Source organism: Lepisma saccharinum, chromosome 19 (assembly GCF_977018435.1).
Source record: "Lepisma saccharinum chromosome 19, izLepSacc3.1, whole genome shotgun sequence".
NCBI classification, from domain to species: Eukaryota; Metazoa; Arthropoda; class Insecta; order Zygentoma; family Lepismatidae; genus Lepisma; species Lepisma saccharinum.
Genome location: NC_139247.1, coordinates 69,332,886 through 69,345,755, shown reverse-complemented (window position 1 = coordinate 69,345,755; position 12,870 = coordinate 69,332,886). Strand labels below are relative to the sequence as shown.

At 37.0% G+C, this 12,870-nt stretch overlaps 1 long non-coding RNA gene across 1 annotated transcript; it reads right to left on the bottom strand.

The window, feature by feature from the left end:
- Positions 1–757: 757 nt before the first annotated feature.
- LOC146003193 (uncharacterized) lies at positions 758–10,249 on the bottom strand. Its single transcript, XR_014443800.1, has 3 exons — positions 10,176–10,249; positions 1,479–1,579; positions 758–842 (listed from the first exon to the last, which is right to left on the bottom strand). It is a non-coding gene; the product is annotated as an uncharacterized LOC146003193 (long non-coding RNA).
- Positions 10,250–12,870: the final 2,621 nt, after the last annotated feature.

Sequence of the window (12,870 nt, the reverse complement as noted above, 5' to 3'; positions counted from 1 at the left end):
TCCATTCAAGCACTTATTACAGAATGATACCAGTTTGTCGATGCTATCATTGTACTCGTTTACCGCCAATGTATTCAACCACCCCGTTTGTTTTGTATGGCAGAACAGACCCTTTAAATCTTTAGACAGTAGGCCTCAGCATTTATTGTTGCTCCCTGTGGCAGAAAATCAATGAATAAGATATTTATCCTGTCCCAAAAGACAGTTGCCAGAATCTTTCGCATGCTGAGTGTTTGTTTGGCCTTTTTTGGGGTTGGAATGTGATCCGGTATGGTGCCACTCCATTGACTGGGGATTGGTTTCGGGTGTTTAATAGGCGACCCATATCTCATCGCCTGTCGGAAAGTTTCGGACAAATTTTCGGAAAGCACTTTGCATGGTTGAAAAACTCAAAGATTTCTGTCACTACACGGTTGAATACATTTCCGGCAAACGACTACAATGACGGTATATACAAACTAGTATCATTCTGTAATAAGTGCTTGAATCGGAATGGCGAATATGTGGAAGAGTAGAGTAAGGTACGTAGTATATGCAACATACATTTTTTGCACACATGATTTGTCGTTTGTGTTTCATACAAAACCGTTCCATTTTTTTAATGACCCTCGCATACCATGTCTGTAATATTTGCTATTAATAGAACAAACATTAAGATAAAACTGTCTGCTGTAAAATTGCATTTTTGACTTAGGTGCTTTTTCCAGAATAGTTTAGAATTATGAGTTTGTGTGTTTCTTTCCTAGTATTTACTATGAGAAAACTTACCTTTTACTTTCCATATGCCCTCCTCCACCATGCTTGTCATAGGTGCGCAGGTGAGACCAGCAGAAAATTGTCACCTGAAAGATAAAGAAATATACCTGTGTGAAAATTAAAAACAATTTTATCGAAATGGTTTGTCGTGGTTCTGATTCCATATTAATTTATGTAACTTGTATAAGAGAATTTAAACATGTACAAATTAGTAAGAAATAAATTCGTACATTTCGGAGTTGCAGAAGGAATCATATTATATGATGTCAGCCTATATAGGCTGAAAAGTAGGTTCAGTAAGTAAGATATCTGCAAATTAGTTTCTCCAAACAGCAAAATCACCTTCACACTCTTTTTCAGAGATCAACACCTTGAAAAACCTCTTGCACAACTTGCAAAAAAAAATGCTAGATTCTCTATCGTAATGTTATGTAGTTACAAGCATGAACAATAATCTTGCAGCATTATTTTAATACGAACCCACTAAAAATACCACATGTTAAAAAATTCACACTCTTACATGGATGCATTTGACTGATTTGCTAATAGGTTATTTTCCAGACGATACTGTTATTTTTAATTCTGAGATTTTCAATAAGATAATAATGAATACAATTACATTCATAACCTGCATCACATTTTCTTCAAAATGTAAATTGCATGTATTTTTCATATCTCAGAAAAACGTTTTGTATATTGTCAAATTGTGTTAACCAACTTACCTACTGCATATCCGATCTTCACTATAAAAGAAGAATAGTTATTCCTCGACTTGGTCATCTTGATCTGTGGTCCATCAGGAGCAGTGTGCAATTCCAAGCGCCTAAAATGCAAAGTACGATTTCAGTATACCAAAAACAATAATACTAAGAATAACACCATCATCATCAGTTGAAAACTTATGTACAGGCAAAATTCAGGTTACATATGTGAATGGCACTATGATTGACAGACGTTGCACCCCTGTACTTGTGTACGCTAAGAAAGTTAAACAGCCTGGACCACCTCAAAAAAGAATCACAGGTGCCATGTCCCAAATCACTCACACTATACAGACGTCTTACGCAACTATGAACGTCGAATTGAAGCATGTGCACATATTGAACATGTACTGAAACTGCAACCATAACATATCAATCATGTGTATGTTTGTATGCATTGTATGCACGTATTTGTTTTCCTATGTAAACTGAATTTTGCTTCACAATGTAATTGGTTTATAGTGGGATTGGAAGACTAGGTGTCACATTAGTGCATAAACAACATCCATATACTTCTCTTCAATATGAAAGTCTCACAAAGTTACAGTCCTTGTAACAAGAGAGAAAAAAAATCACATGTGGTTGAATGTAACACTGAGAATCTACATAGTTTATGTTGCAATTGATAATGTTCTTACAGTGTGTGCTTGAAAAGAAATATTACTTGTTTTTTTTTCAACAAGCGTGTATTCAAACTACAGTCATGTGGCAAATTGTCAGCATCTGTGGACAAGTATATTTAGTGGTCAATCTTTGATCTTGCCACAAACGGTGTTCTTTGGGAGTTGCCTTTCATAAATTCCATCTAATCATCAATTATCATTATCATCAAGATTAGCAACACTAAACAACAAAAGCATGACCAAACGCAGAGGCAAATAACATAAGACTACACAACATTTGTACATATTGTGAATGGCGATATAATATTTCAAAGATGACGAGAACTGAAGTTGAAATTATCATAAAAGTTTGCATAAATGTGCACACACATCACGTACCACATATTGCCATGTACAGTCACTGACACTTCTGGGTTGTCATCATTCCATTAAATTTTAATGGAATTGTTACAACCCAGAAGTGTCCGTGACTGTACAAGCTGCACTATCCCATTCATGAAAAATAGTAAAAAACAGTTGTGATAAGCTACAACTATGGAACAACCATTTCGTTACTCATCTACTATTTCAAACGGCACCGTGTAAACTGGTAAGCAATAACTAGACAGAAACCATAAATCACAAGGATTTGCTTCGTAGCACAGCACCTTAACAACAGAATGGACAATATGTATAAAATACTTTAACCTATGACATTTATAATTTTATACACACGTGCAGGCTCACTTCCTGAACAATTCACCTCAAGATAATTACTAAATAATGATAATAATAATAATAATCCTCAGTTTTTCATTTCATCAGATACACAGTGTCAGATATGCATATCGTAACCCTTTAATTCCAAAGAAAAAACTAATTTATTATTCAAACTCCAAATTAACTTTGCAGTTTATTCTTTGGATTTAATATCAAACAGACTCAAAAAAAAAAAAAGTAAAGTGTTCCCCTGTGCTTAGCACCACGCCATGAAGGCGTATAGAGGGTGTGGGGGTAACGCCCCACACTTTCTTGATCCGGTCGTGAGTGGGGGTGATGTGATCAGCACCACGCCCCTGACCGCCTTTACCCCCCAGGTTTCCCCAGGTACCCATGTTATTCGACGCTGGGTGGGCGCCGGGGCCGCTTCCATCGTTAGAAAAGTTCCCGGATTTGAACCGGCCGGGGATCGAACCCGGGACCTTTAGCATGGTAGTCAGACGCGTTACCGACTGAGCCACCGCGGCCACCTATCAAACAGACTCATTCATTATAATTGATTTTTTACATAACCTTGCATTTTACTATTATTTACAAATAGCCCGTTTGTCTTTTTGCATGTTTGGTCATGAAAAATTACATAAATGTACCAATTCAAGTGTTATTACTTGTAAATCAAAGTTATTTGTTGGAAGTGTATTGGGTACTCTTGACCCTTTGTTCCCTCCCTACCAGGTGAAACATTATGAAGACTATAATATTTATGAACATGTCTAGTTGATTTAGCTCCCGTAGATGTATTGCGATTAAGTAATATACCCTATGTTAACCTCAAGGCTTCACCACACAACTTAATATAGCACCCAACTTGACAAGCCAAAAGAACATCAGATGAGACATCGCCTACCGCTTCATACATTGTTAGGTTAAAAGAGCTATAGTTTGGTGGCATTATCATTTGGAAGTATTTTGTTCTTTTCACTATTTCAGTGTACATGCAACTGTTTCTTATGAATAACTATTCAGAGGTAGGAGATTTTGAGAGATAGGAGATTTTGTACTTACGCAGGCAATACTTAGGGATCAAATCCCTCTGTTATTTTTCACACCATGAAACAAATTTTATATTACATAAAACATTGAAATCTAGACATTAAAAAAATAACGTAATTCCCAAGGGGATACAGTCGGTCAAGGCCACCGTGGATTTTAAGTGTAATGAAGGAACATGCATTCTTATGCTCAGGAGCACTTTAGAAACCTTCCAGGCTGCTTTGGTATCTACTGCATGGCAAAAAAATAATAAAATAAAAAAATGGAAAAAAATAAAAAAAATATCCTCTCCTTCAATGGATAAAGGGGATATTCCAGCATTACATGTGTGACATTCACAAATAAAATATAATAAATCATTAAATTCTGACCTAGTATATATTTTGTATACAATAAATTTTGCCTTCTTTAGAATTTAATGTTTTATTACATGGAAACAAGACTTAACTGTGTTACCATAAAATATATGGTTCCAGATATATAATCAAATTAAAACATTCATAATACACTGATTTCATAGAATTGTTACGTATTTAGTGATGTTTGGTAACAAATGAAAAAATATGACAGCCTGACTGAACGAAAGGCATTGATGAAATTCTGTTATCAGTGCGTCACTAAAAATGTAGCAAAATTTGTCTTGTCTATGAAGATAATTCATACAGATGTTAATAGTGTTTCTTGGTGACATATGCATCTTATATTGATTCACCAACATTTAACCTTTAATGCACTGAAAAGCAACAATTTTCATATGGATTTATCTTGTTAGTTACATGTAGTAGGACCACGTTCTGTGGAATTCCCCTAACACTGACCCACTACCTCTTTGCACAGCAGAGGAGAAGCCAATTTAAGTTGGTTTCATAGCGGTCATACATGATTTTTCTGTTCTTTGATCACTAGGCCTATCTGTTGTGAGAGAAAAATCACAAATTAATATTTGAATTAATATTTGGACCTAAAACGGATGAGGAGACACGTGAGTGGAAAAGGTTACATAGTTTAAAGCTATATAATTTGTATTCTTGTCCAGATATTATCAGAATGATTAAATTAAGAAGACTTAGGTTGGCAGGCCATGTGGCACGAATGGGAGAGGAAAAAGATTTTACAGGATCCTTGTTGGGAAACCTGATGGTAAGAGACCTGTAGGAAGGCCAAGACGAAGATGGAGGGATGACGTTGTGATGGACCTAAATTGGTAAGGATGGAAAAGATTGGATTGATCTTGCCCAGGATAGGGACAGATGGAAGGCTTGTGTTGCTGCAGCCATCAACCCTTGGGCTTAAGAAGGCCAGAGAGTTATCGGTAGTTAGTTAAAGGAGACAAACCCTACTACACTAAAATTGGTAAATAATTCAATACAAATAAAAAAAATATCCCATATATTAACGCTTTATATAATTGGTTACTAAACCTGCAAAAGTTTTCAAATTACAATGGGGTTTATGAAAACTCAAACATTTGAATCTTTTTTAAATTATGGGCACGCCAAAGGCAATAATGCCCGTCACACAATACAGGAATAGGCCCCTTAACTAAAACAAAACTGACGGCAGGGCCCTAACAAAAACTATATGTCTCTCTAAAACTTCCTCGCTCAATTTCTAAAACTGTCATAGGCTCCTAATCAAGAACTAAAACTATAGTGTGTCTGAGAATAAAATCTCCATACCATAGCGAAAAACAGGCTATGAAGTTGCGCTCAGCACATGTAAGGACAAACTCAAGATAACACGACCCCAAACAGGAGTGTTGGGGGCAAGCGAGGCTCTGGCGCCTAGACCTGTAGCCAGTTAAATCCTTGTTGGGTGCACGACTTACTTGAGGTCTGTAGAGTGTAACCCTTTAAATCCCGACTGGATTACATTAAGGGGGACACATAAGGAATATATTTGACCAACGCTAGTTTACCGCTCAAATTCAATATATATCAAGAGTTTTGAGTTTGATACTTGTCAAATTTTTATTGTAAATGTGTATTGTCCACATTATAGCGCTAATTGTATTTTTATTTAATAATTTTAGTTCTGGATGGCGAAATTAAGGCACAAGCCTTTTCATCAGCTTTATTATCTTTACTTTAGATTATACAAATTGATATTTACACATAAAAGTTTGATATATATATATATATATATATATATATATATCAAACTAGAAACATTTAAATAAAAATAAATATAAAATACAAAAATGAAAAAGAAAAAGCACACCAGAAAAACAAACACACAGACACACACAAAAAATACTGAAAATTTAAAAGGGGTGAATGGGTGCTGGTATACAAGTTTGCATCTAAAAAGATTTTCACTATTGTATTTCCCTGTTTTCAGTTCTGCTAAGTTTACTCCAGAAAACGATTTCTTAATTTTTATATAAATTGTCCCAGAGAAGAACAAGTTTCTTATTTTCTCTTCCTTAAGTAATTCTATGTATTAATTTTACTAAAAGTAATAAGTCGTATATTCATTCACATTTCCATAAATAAGTTACAGCTAAAAGAAAATCACAGAATGGACGCTTGAATAGAGAAGTTCCAAATAATCCATTTATAAACCGCACTCAAATCTAAACTGTTTCAAAACAGGGCTCTCTCAGACGCAAAGGGGGTCAAGGTGAGGGATTGATTTACACATGAATGGAGCTTTGACGGAGGAATTACCCTTATTCATATGTATCAAAACTGGACTCATTTGCATCATAAACGTACCTGTCGCCTTGGCTTGCAGTCAGGGACATTTTGCACGTGAGCGATTTGATTGCTATGAAGCAGCACAAAACCGCGATACGACAGACACTTGATATGCAACTACAGTCAACGGCAAAGATGAAGGTAGCAAATTGTCCATCACTGTTTATTCTACATACTCTGTTGTTTCAAGGAATGAAATTATGTTGGTGGGAAACAGGCATTGCCCTCTGCTTTCTGACGTCTTCATTTCAATCCATTATAATAATGCATTATCATCATATTGTGCAATACAGACCGAATTAAAATGGTGATGGACAATTCGCCTACCGTTCTTTTTGCCGTTGGATGTACAAACAGCAAAAATTCACTTTTCTGCTACGTTTGGCAAGTCGTGGCGGTGAGGATCAGTAGCAAAGGACACCCATCTCTTATGTCCTGCCCAGAATCGTCATCAATTGCAGGAAGACGTTAACTTCTACTTGCTAAGAAACAGTTCAGAGAGCAGCCTTTAAAACTTGAAATCAGTATAAGCCTATTTCTGTTAACAGGAGTGGTAACGTCATCGTCTTGTTGTCAAGGCATCCACGATTTAATACCCAGTGGAGGCATATAGTGGTTCGGATCCCACTTTCAACTGTTCCGTCTCAGTCCCGATTAGCTTACCAGTACTAAAAAGTGTACATAACAAAAGTAAACAGGAGAAACAATAACAAAAATAGGGATAGACAATTAGCCTACTATTGTCCTTTACTCCGAGTGTACATCTCTATCTTCCTGGGGAATCCTGGAACCTGTGTGACTCCTGCATCAAGGAAGCTAACCAGAAGAGTGATTTGTTTAATTTTACTTCGCTATTCTGCTACTTTTGGTTAATCGCGAAGATGAGTATAAGCAATGATATGATGAAATTGATGAAGGGGCACTCACAAAGAACACCCGTACCGGAATTCGAACCTGGGAATCCTATCGTCGTAGGGCGTTGTACTAACAACTCCGCCACGGAGGTCCGCTAACCATAAGAGTGAAGAGCCGGACATCTGACGTTCCACTGACGATAATTGGCTACTCTGGTTGTAATGCATTTTTGTGGTGCGTTCTGGACACTCTGTGGAGTGTAAGGAGCGACCTTCAAGAAGCCCTGGACTCGCAGACTTGCGAGGTTCTGGCGTCTGAACCAAAGCCTCTATGAGACTTGTGTCTTGTCCAACACTCATTCCTACGTATCTTCACAATTAGCCAAAAGTGTCAGAAATTCAAAAGTAAAATAAATCAATTCATTCGTTCACTCTATGGACACTTCTCGACCCACGCCCGGACGGGCCTTTATTGACCGCTCTATTGTTTAGCGACAATGATGAAAATACCAACTTGTTGATCTTGTAGTTACCGAAAACAGCACAAGAGAAAAACAAGGCATCCTTTTATATGTCTTCTCAAAGCTAGCAACACTTTCACTCCCAAAGAAAACAGTTAACGAAAAGATGCGATGAGGCATGAGGAGACGAAGAAAGAACATAAGAAAATAAGAAACTGGCAGCGTCAGATGGGCCAACCGAGATACACGCTCCAATAGACACCCTGCGCAACTACCCCCACGGATCGGATCATCCCCCTCTCTCCCCCTCCCTTATCCCCTCAGCCGATCACTCTCCAAATACTAACGCTTAATCGTCCGGAAAACGAACTCAAAAGTAAACTTGCGGGGGAGAAAAAGAAACGAGAAGGTTTCTTTCTGTCAACAGATTCTCAACAGAGGTGGGTGCCTTTCCCAGTAAATCGCCCCGGATAGCTTCAACTTATCTTCAACCCTTGTCGGAAGCATGTGCTTGTGGATAACTGCCCTAATTGGAGGTCCTTTCCCACCCCTACCATATGAAATCCCCCAAGTGTATGCATCGTTATTACCAAGGGCCGGAAGTTGATAAGTAATGCTTCCAGGAACCGAAAGACTACGATCAAAATATTGACTGTAGTCCATAACTTTCCAGGTAGAATCACAAAAACTGTTTTTTGCTTATTGGTAATTTATTGCTTATTTTTCGCACAGTGTTTGGAATAACAGTTACCAGTGGCGGCGATTTTGGGTGAGGGGAGACAGTATCCCCCACGTTTTGTTAGTTTTTGTTCCTGTACATCATAATGCTAAGCCTTGTGTACCAAGAGAAAGTAAACTGTTCTTGCCCCCCTCAGTTTTGGCACCCAATCGTCGGTACTGACAGTTACTCATGTTAAAAAATAACTCAAGAGTTACTCGCACTTGAAGAGTAACTAAGTTACTGTTGCAGTTACTTTCTACTGGAAATTTACTTTCAAAATAATTACACACAATCAGTGATAATATAAATTCTAACAAAGTAAATATTATGAAACTTACATTTGTTTTATTACAGGGAGTGTTAACTTTATAATTTTTTAAAGTTAACCATTTAAGTGTCTATGAGAAGCAGGATAGACTGGACATAAACAGAAGAAGTAAAAAAACGGGCAGGGGAGAATTGGAAGAGAAAGAAAAAGAGGAGAGAAGGTTTGGAATAAGGAGTATGGGGAAGACCACAGAAGAGATATGCAAAGTGCTTAGGAAAGCGGGAATTAAAACTTACAGGAAGGGAGGGAGAAGCATCTTAGGAATAGCGAGGAATGCAAACAAGAAAAAGGAAAACAAAGAAGAGGAAGGGATTATCTACGAAGTGAAATGTAAAGAATGTCAGAGAGTGTAATAGGAGAAACGAAAAAAGGCTGAAAGACAGGTTGAAACAACATAGGGATAATGTACGACTTAAGAGAGAGAGAAATGCAATATTTAAACACAAGAGAGAAACAGGACATGACATAGAGTGGGATGAGGCTAAGCAGATAGGAAGGGAGAAGAGAATGCTAGTGAGAAAATGGAAGGAAGCCAAGGAAATAGAGAAGAAAGGTGAAGAAGACACAATGAACTGAAATGGAAGACTTAAGTTAAACAAAGAATGGAAGAAGGTGTTAGAAAGAGTGGAAAGGACAAGAGAGAAACAGGAGAGGAGAAGGGAGAAAAATGAAGGAAAAAGAGCATGAGATAAAAAAAAAGTCCAACCACATTCTATATGAAAGTAATTATGTTTAGCCTTTTAGGTGAAAGTACAGTTCACAAGTGAAAGCCACCTGCTAGAAAGTTCCAAACAACTTTCTAATAGTCTGGAGGGAGTAATGTTTGTGTATATATAATGCCCTTTTTGTTGTATCTTGTTACTTTTGCACTTGATACAGAGTCTGACTAAGACCTTGCTAGAAGGTTGAAACGTTACGTTTAGTTTATGTTTTTAATAAAATAAATTACTGGCTTGGTCAGCATACTTAGTTTTTCATAATCATGGAAACAAGGCATAATGGTGTTTTAAGTGTCATGAATTAATTACCAAAGTACTGTTGATAACAACATTCTATTGTGACGAGTTAAGTAACTTTCAGTTAGAATTCCTCAAAATGTAATTACAAGAGTGTTACTAGTAACTAGTTACTTCCAAACACTATTTTTGCAGTCCTTATCGCATTTCTTAACCTTTTTGCTCCTTTACGGCTATTAATGAATTTTAGTTCAGGGTACTTACATGTGTATTGCTGACATCCTGATGTCATTTCACCTACAGAGTTTGATGCTGAGGTCTTCACTGTTCGCCATCTACCACAGCTAGAAGAAAACAAAAATATATAAGTTACTACTAGAACTTCTGTTCAAGATATAAATTGTACATTTGGTAAGTTATGGTTACAGAAACCACAAGACTACACTAAATACACCAACTACAGTTCATTTTCTTCAAGTTAAAAACAACAAAAAATGTTTTATTTTACATTTTGAGAACTTTGTTTTAAGTATTTGTAATATTTTGCAGTTTTTATTTCATTTCTTAACGGAATTTTTACTCCTTGACAGTTGTTAGTTCGTTTTAGTGCATAAAATTTTCGTATCAATATTCGATGTATATGAATTCAATATATGAAATTATTACACAAGTCTTTGTACTTGTATGGTGAGAGACAAGTAAAAGATTGGTTAATATTATTATTTGTGAATATTTAATTCATTACTTGTACTAACGTTCTATACATGTTTGTGTCAATTGAAGGGGTCAGGTGTAAAACATGGTAAGTGACATTTTCTTTATTTTTGAGTTACGAAGTAAAATGTTTCATCGTTCAATTTTCAAGTGAACTTGCCATGTCATACAATTTGCATTGGACTCAGTGAAGCATTGTTAAATTGGTAAACACAACGCGAAAACAGTTTATGTATTACAGTAGAGCTTCTAATAACCTTTTCTCTTAATGAAGTCAGAAATCATCAAAATGTCATTTACCATGTTTTACACTCAAGTCCTTCATTTGTATTGTTTCTGTTAGCATTTCCTCGGCATAAACTATACATTCATTGGAGGTTTTACCTCTGTTGATAGAAGTAATTAAATATATACATTAATTTAAATTTTAATCAAGGCATTACATACAAGGAGTAGAGTTACATAGTTACTTACATGAGTATTGTTCATATATTGATGTCATTTCACCTACGCAGTTTGATTCTCCAGGCCTTCACTGTTCGTCATCACCCACTACTAGAAGAAAGAAAAAGGACAAGTTATTACTGCAAGTTTCGTTCAAGATATATATTTATGTACAATTAAAAATAAACTACAGGACTGCTTCACGGCGAGAATGTTAGCAGGACTACCAAAATGAAACAAATCTTTATTAAACCAATTCTAGCCTGTTCGTGAATACAAAACACTGTCAAAAAAATTAAATTTTACATCACAGTTATTTGTGTTTATTCTTTTAATACCAAACACTACAGATATGATATACATGTTTGATCATTACTTTATCGAATCTTTAGACATTCTCAATATAAAATTATTCTTATAATATTTTCTTTAATTGATTCAGTGTGACTTATATGAAACAGAAAATCGCAGGTTGTGACTTAGGTGCCTTTTCTCGAACACCCTATATATAGAGCTACCAAAAATCAAATAACTTTCGGCAAGAACACTTCGCTCATCTTCCCCTCCATCCGTTCAACTGGTACCATAAGGAAGCCTGCTCCACTTTGCCCCTCCCCCTCCACGATGCACAGGATATGCGGTTTACCTGTGGCCCAACTATAGATTTGTAAGTATATAAGTTTTATATCAACAGCCCAACAGAAATTATAGACTGCCAATGACCACAAAACCATAGAATATTATGAAGGGTTAGATTTTAAGAGTCAGAGAATTATTGGCATGCAGAAATGTCGTTGTGTGCGATATTTTTTTTGGGGGGGAGAGGATGTCACGATATGTCATCCATCACGATGTGTCTCACCTTGTCAAGATGCATACACAAAAATTCACAAAGGTGAACTATATCTAGAAGGGATCAAGAGCATTGTGTAATCGAGCACACATTTCTCGTATACAAATCCATAAGTGTGTGGCATTGTGAAACACTAAGCCTATTGATCAATTCGTTAAATAATTCATCTTCAAGACAATTTTATCTATGTTACCTAAACTATTGCGTGCATTGAGGAAACGCCGCTATCCTGTAAATTATGCAGCCGGACACAACACGTGTGTGTTGCGGTTTTCTGCCCAACCCGTCTGTCGTGACTGATGGTAATTTTATGGCGGGGTTTCTGGTAACACGTTGGAGTGCGACTACACGCACACACATGAGGCTACGCGCAACACAAGCCCCGCCGGTTTGTTCGTTTTCCTGTATTGGAGCTCAGTTGCGACCTAACTATCAATTTCCTATATTATCCGCACGTGTTGCTTTAATTTCAGGCTGCAATTGCTTTCGTTTTGCATACTCAACTGAAATTAAATCATTAGAACTCTTTTGTCGGCTGTCAAGAACGTAGGTCTTACGTCAGGGCAATGTGGATTTTCGTAATCCTTCCAAAAGGTTGACTCCCTCTTTAGTTACGACAAGATATGGCGTAGCCGTAGTGGAAAGCTGATCTTAACTGGTTTGTTGGGTGGTATGTATACATTACAATAATAACCCGTGGCGTAACCAGCCCTTGCGAGCCAGAGCCGATCATCCAACCAGTGACGAGTGGTCAGCACGACGAACCGCTAGTCATCGTCGTAGGTTTTCATGACCGGGTTAGGATACTCATTCGTAACTCCCCAATTTTCTCACGATGGTGGGTAGCCACCGGTCCCATAAATTGGCCGAAATCTCAGAAGAAAAGTTGTTACGCTTCCCCCTGGAGACTCGAACCTGCGCGCGTCCCGTAGCCGGAGCCAAATACTT